Genomic DNA, 6,882 nt, shown 5'->3' on the forward strand with positions numbered 1-6,882 from the left:
TAATAGAGATGCAGCAAGTGTGATGGGGTCAGGCAGATAGTGTCACAGTATGTGTGAGGCGTCAGGCTGATAGTGATGCAGTAAGTGTCCGTGAGTCAGAGTGATCCTAATGCAGGAAGTGAGAGGGGACAGGATAATAGTGACGCAGTGAGTGTGAGGGGGTCAGCGTAATGGTAACGGAATAAGTGTGAGTGTTCAGGCTGATAATGATGCAGTAGGTTGAGGACGTCAGGCTAATACTGGCCAGTAAATGTTAAGTGACAGGGTGATAGTGATGAAGGAAATGTGAGGAGTCAGACTGATGGACACGGTGAAATTGTGAGGGGTCAGGCTGATAGTGATGCTGGAAGTGTGCGAGTGTCAGGATGGCAGTGAAGCAGATTGTGTGAATGTGTCATTTGTGATGGTGACAGGGTGACAGTGACGCAGATGCTTTCAGGGGGTCAGGTTGTAGTGATGAAGTAATTGTGAGGGGTCAGGGTGATAGTGACGCAGTGAGTGTGAAATGTCAGTGTGATAGTGACGCAGAACATTTGAGGGGCCAGGCTTATAGTGACGCAGTATGGGCAAGGGGTCAGGGTAACAATGATGTAGATGCTCTCACAGGGCCAGGTTGTAGTGATGCAGTGAGTGTGAGATGTCAGGATGGCAGTGAAGCAGACTGTGTGAATGTGTCATTTGTGATGGTGACAGGGTGACAGTGACGCAGATGCTTTCAGGGGGTCAGGTTGTAGTGATGAAGTAATTGTGAGGGGTCAGGGTGATAGTGACGCAGTGAGTGTGAAATGTCAGTGTGATAGTGACGCAGAACATTTGAGGGGCCAGGCTTATAGTGACGCAGTATGGGCAAGGGGTCAGGGTAACAATGATGTAGATGCTCTCACAGGGCCAGGTTGTAGTAAAGCTGTAAGTGTGAGTGTCTCAGGCTGATAGTGATGAAGTAAATGCGTTGGGGTAAGGTGGATAGGGATGCAGTAAGAGTGCAGGGGTAGTGCTAAAGTGACGCAGTAAATGTGAGTGTTGAAGCTGATAGTGACGCATTAGTTTGAGGGGATCAGGCTGATCTTGACGCAGTAAGTGTGACGTTGTCAGCATGATAGTTACGCTGTAAGTGTATGGGGGCACAATGATCTTGACGCAGTAAGATTGGGGAGTCAGGGTGATAGTGACGCAGTAAGCATGATTGTGGGGTAAGTCTGATTGTGACGCAGTATATGTGAGGGAGTCAGCCTTGTAGTGGCGCAGTATGTGTGAGATGGTCAGGCTGATATTGATGCAGTTAGTGTGTTGGGGTCAAAGTGATAGTGACGCAATAGGTGTAAGTGGCTCAGGATAATAGTGACACAGTGGGTGTGAGATACCAGTGTGATAGTGACGCAGTAAGTGTAAGGGGTCAGGATGACAGTGACACTAAGTGTAAGGCCCTCAGTGTGATAGTGCCGCAGCAAGTGTGGGGTGTCAGGGTGTAAATGACGTCGTAAGTGAGAGAGGGGCATTGCGATAGTGAAGCAGTAAGTGTGAGGTTGTCAGGCTGATAGTGACACAGTCAATGTGACGGAGCAGTGTTTTAGTGACAAGATAAGAGTGAGGCGTCAGTCTGATAATGACACAATAAATGTGATGGAGTCCGGCTGATCGTGACACAGAACGTGTGAGGGGTCAGACTGATAGTGACACAATAAGTGTAAGGATTCGGGGTGATAGTAACATGGGAAGTGTGAGGGCGTGATTGAAAGTGACGCAATAAGTGTGTGGCGGTTAGGCTCATGGTGACGCAGTAAAACTAAGGCCGGCAAGGTGAAAATGGCAAAGATTGTGTGAGTTGGTCAGGGTGATAGTGACGCAGTAAACGTGAGGAGGTCAGGGTGAGAGTGACGCATGAAATGAGAGAGGATTAGAGTGAGAGCGACGCAGTAAGTATAAAGGGGTCAGGCTGATAGTGACACCGTCAGTGTGAGGGGGAGAGTTTTAGTTAAACAATCAGTGCGAGGCGTCAGACTGAAACTGATACAAAAAGTATGAGTGGGTCAGGGTGATAGTGACACAGTACGTCTGAGGGGTCAGGCTGATAGTGACACAGTCAGTGTGATGGGGCAGAGTTTTAGTAACATGGTAAGTGTGAGGCTTCAGTCTGATACTGACACAAAAAGTGTGATGGAGGCAGGCTGATAGTGACGCAGTAGGTTTTAGGAGTGAAGGTGATATTAACATAGGAAGTGCGAGGGCGTCACTGATAGTGACGCAATATTTGTGTGGCTGTCAGGTTGATAGTGACGCAGTAAAAATGAGGATGTCACGGTGAAACTGGTGGAGTAAGTGTGAGGATGGCAGATGGACAGTGATGCAGTAAGTGCGAGGGGTTCACGCTGATATTGAGGCATGCAAGTGTGAGGGGCCAGGTTGATAGTGACGCTGTGTGCCGGCGGGTCTGGCTGATAACGACGCAGAAAATGTGAGTGTCTCAGTGTGACAGTGACGCATTACGTGTGAGGGGGTCAGGGTGATAATGGCAGAGAAAGTGTGAGGTGGTCAGGTTGATAGTGATGCTGTAATTGTGAGCTTGGTCAGCGTGATAATGAGGGGCTCAGGCTGATAGCGACACAGCAATTGTGAGGGGATCAGGGTAGTAGTGACGCAAAACGTGTGTGCGGGTCAGGCTAATAGTGATGCAGTACGTGTGAGGTGTCAGGCCGATAGTGACGCAGTAAAGGTGAGAGCGTTGGTGTGCTAGTGACGCAGTAAGTGTGAGCCGCTCAGGATGATAGTGACGCCATAAGTATGAGGTTTCAGGTAGACACCAATGCGGTAAGTGTGACGTGTTCAAGGTGACAGTGACACAGACACTTTGAAGGTGTCAGATTGAGAGTGACATAGGAAATGTGAGGGGACAGTTTGATAGTGACACAGTAAGTGTAAGGGGTCAGGCTGATAATGATATACTAATTGTGATGGAGTCAGGATAATAGTGGTGCAGTGAGTATGAGTTGTCAGGGTGATAGTGATATACACGGTGTGAGTGGGAGAGAGTTATAGTGATGCATCAAGTATGAGGACGTCAGAGTGATAGTGTGCAGGGTGTGGTTGAAGGTGACGCAAGAAGAGTGAAAGGTTCAGGGTGATCCGGACGCACTAAGTTTTGGGGGGTCAAGGTGATGGTGATGCTGTAAGTATGAGTGGGTCAGTCTGATAGTGACATAGTACATTTGAAGGGATCAGGCTGGTAGTGATGCAGTAAGCGTGAGGGGGTCAGGCTGATATTGATGACCTAAGTGAGAGAGTGTCAAGGTGATGGTGACGCATCAAGTATGAGCAGGTGAGAGAGAGAGTGACGCCGTTAGTGAGTGGGATTTCGCTGATAGGGATGCAGTAGGTGCGCATGTGTCAGGGTGTGAGTGATGCAGGAAGTATGAGGGTGCCAGAGGGATAGTGACGCATTAAGTATGAGGCGGTCAGAGTGATTGTGACGCAGTAATTCTGAGGGAATCAGAGAGATACCAACGCAGAAAGCATGAGGGGGTCAGGCTGTTAGTGACGCTGTCAGTGTGAGTGCCTCAGCCTAATAATGATGAAATAAATTTGAGAGAGTAATGCTGATTGTAAGGTGATAAGTGTGAGTGAGTCAGGCAGGTAGTGACGCTGTAAGTGTGAGTGTTGAAGCTCATAGTGAAGCAGTAGTTGTGAGGTGGTCAGTGTGATTGTGACGCAGTAAATGTGAGAGGGTCAAGGTGATAGTGAAATAGTAAGTTTGAGGAGGCAGTGTTGCAGTGACACGGTAAGTATGAGGCGTCAGTCTGATACTTACATAATAAGTGTGATGGATTCAGGCTGATAGTGACACAGTAAGTGTAAGGAGTCAGGGTGATAGTAACATAGGAAGTGTAAGGGCATGATCGATAGTGACAAAGTAAGTGCTTGGCAGTCAGTCTGATAGTGACGCAGTCAAAATGAGCGTCTCGAAGTGAAAGTGGCGCAGTAAATGTGAGGGCGCCAGATGGATAGTGATGCAGTAAGTTTGAGGGGTTCACGCTGATATTAAGGTGGTAAGTGTGAGGGGTCAGGTCTATAGTGATGCAGTAAGTGTCGGCTGGTCAGGCCGATAGTGATGCATTCAAAGACCAAATATCCAAGGCTCACTGTAGTGCTGAATAGTGAGACTTCTCAAGGCTAAGACAAAAATCAATAGTTTTCATCCTGGTCATAAATCACAATGCTTCATTTTAATATTGCCCTCTCCTGATTCTAGATTCACCAATGAGGGAACAAAATTTAATTGCACCACCTTGTTTATCTCTTCAAATATTTTGCAACTCTCAATGAGATTACCTCTCTTGTTTTGAAACTGTTAAGAAAAGGCGGGATTTGCCCAATTTAAATTCAGAGGACTAACGTCCATCCATGATATCAAGGCTAATCACCATTCGTGGTATTCCTCATATGGCATGAGTATCTTTCCTAAATTGAGGATTATAATTCCTCATACTGTAGTCCAAGTGCGGTCGAACTGAGCCACCATACATTGGAAATAATGCTTCGTTCTCGTGCCCTGAAATCCTTCTGCAGCTCTCACAACAGACTTCTACAACTGCTACTAGACTTCAATGACTTATTAAAAACTTCTCCAAGATGCATTTCTAAAAATCTGTACATAAGACTTTCTACTTCATACCTTCGACAAATAATCTCCACACATTTCCTTCCTGACAAGTATGATAAAGTCAAATCATTGTTATTTATTAGATCATGAGGGACATGGATAGGTTGACTCGTCACGGTGTTTTCCGGCAGGTGAGGAAGTCAAAATTTAGAAAACATCGGTTTTAAATTAGTGGGTAAAGATTTAAAAGGGATGTCAGGGGCAACTTTTTCAGACGTGTCCAAAATGAGATGCCAGAGAAATTGGTGGAGTCTGATGCAACTGTAACATTGAATGGCATCTGGATGGATATATGAGTAACAAGGTTTAGAGGGATGTGAGCCAAATGTTGGCAAATGGGACCTATTAACTTAGGATATCTGTCCACCATGGTCAAGTTGGAAAGAAGGGCCACTTTCCGTGTTGTATTGTTCAACGACTTGATGACTCGAGAACAACCGCAAAAACTTTGCAAATAATTCCGTCAAGACGATTTCAAGTTCCAAATCTTCGGTTAATCTTCCTCTCTTGTGCTCACAAGTTCATTACCTGATGTCAGAACTTACAGATAAGTTGCTGGATCCATTTCTGTAAATTGGTTCTGCATTCTTTCTAATTTCGATTTTTTTTTTACTAATGTAGCTAGTGTTTATGGACTTAGCATCAATTTTTCTAATACCATATTTCGATGAATATTAAAACACAACAGCATATCTAATTTGGCACCAGATTATGAGCAATTGAGTCAAAATCGATCGGACGCAGTGAGACAATGATCCTCTCTTCGTGGTGTACATCCGTGATTCTATAATTCGACGAAGAATCATTCCCACAACTTCAGCTGTGTCAGAATCTAGTTTGCGGTGAAAGCCTGTCAATCTGCTAAGGTAACGTTCGTCTGGGCCTCTGCAAAGGATTTGGCGAAATTTTGGGTCTTGACAATTTGTTCTTCCAACAAATGAATTCAGTTGTTTTACTGTGAAAATTGCCATCCTTGCTGCAGCTGTGATGGCCGAGAGGTTAAGGCGTTGGATTTGAAATCCAATGGGGTCTTCCTGCACAGCTTCGAATCCTGTTCACAGCGTTGAATCTTTTAAAAGTCATTAATTCCTTTGCAGGATTTGGATTTCGTGGAGCTTGAGCTTTGCATTCAATCGAAAGTAAATTTTCAACTGTGAAGAATCCGAAGTAATTTCAAGACTGACCCAGTCATCTAATTGAATAAATTATATGTCGAGACACAAAAAGCCACCAACTTCCAACACGAATCAGTTTCAACACATTTGTCGAACTGTCATGAAATTTGGATGTTCGGGGTGTGGAATTCAGCAAAACAAGAAGCAATGCAATGCACTTACCTGCAGGTGATGAATTTTTTTTAGGATCAGTTGAAAGTCAAGCTGAGAAAGTTCAACCTAATTTACAGCTGACTCTCAAGGCCAATAATCTATTATATCAGCAGTCAATGAATTAGAAAAAAGCAACTCCATGTGTGGAAAGGAACTCGACTGATCCAGGTTCCTGGCCTGCGATGTGAAAAGGCAAGGCGATATCAGCGGAGTAGAATTTTCTGGAAATATTAGAAATGGAATGTTAACGGTCTTCTGCTGTCCACATTCGTAAGAAACTGTGCATTAAGAACTGAAATTGAAAATTAACGATGAAAATCAGACTTAGCCCTCTGCTTGTGGTGTAGCATTGTTCAGAACAATAGGTTGTTGTTGAGGCTAAAATTGACCAAAATAATCGATGGGGAACTTATCCACGGGCTTCGTTGGAGCAGTTGGTGTGGAGAGCTCAGCTTGAAGAACCAAATGCCAATTATTCATCCTGGCTGTCTGAATTGCTTAGTTAAACATACTCCCAGTTTAATGAAAAAACCTTTGCTGTCAGAGTTAGATGTTTCCATGTCAGCATGTTCCGATATGCGAAGACACTCCATGGAGTAGATGTGACTTAAATTTTGACTCTAACGTCAGAGATGTTGGCACATTTCTGCACCAAAACAGCACTACCATTGGTATCAAATCAAACTGAACAAAGGACTAGTCACTTAGACATTTCCTGTCTGCAGACTCTGCCAATGGACCGTTCAGGCCCGATGTAGGAATAGGGCGTGGTGACATCTGTTCGCAAGTGGATCACTTCATTCTTGCTCACGATCCATAAACCGTAATTCATTTTGAACTTCTTCGCCATCAGCATGATAAGTGTTACATAATACACAGGTTTGCTTCTCGAAAGAAAGA

General features: G+C 44.8%; 1 non-coding gene across 1 annotated transcript; it reads left to right on the forward strand.

The window, feature by feature from the left end:
- The first annotated feature begins 5,635 nt into the window (after positions 1 to 5,635).
- On the forward strand, positions 5,636 to 5,717 carry trnas-uga (transfer RNA serine (anticodon UGA)). Its single transcript has one exon. It is a non-coding gene; the product is annotated as a tRNA-Ser (tRNA).
- Positions 5,718 to 6,882: the final 1,165 nt, after the last annotated feature.

Source organism: Chiloscyllium plagiosum, unplaced genomic scaffold (genome assembly GCF_037043375.1).
Source record: "Chiloscyllium plagiosum isolate Xiang-an unplaced genomic scaffold, Cpla_swu_hap1 HiC_scaffold_21, whole genome shotgun sequence".
Classification (NCBI taxonomy): Eukaryota; Metazoa; Chordata; class Chondrichthyes; order Orectolobiformes; family Hemiscylliidae; genus Chiloscyllium; species Chiloscyllium plagiosum.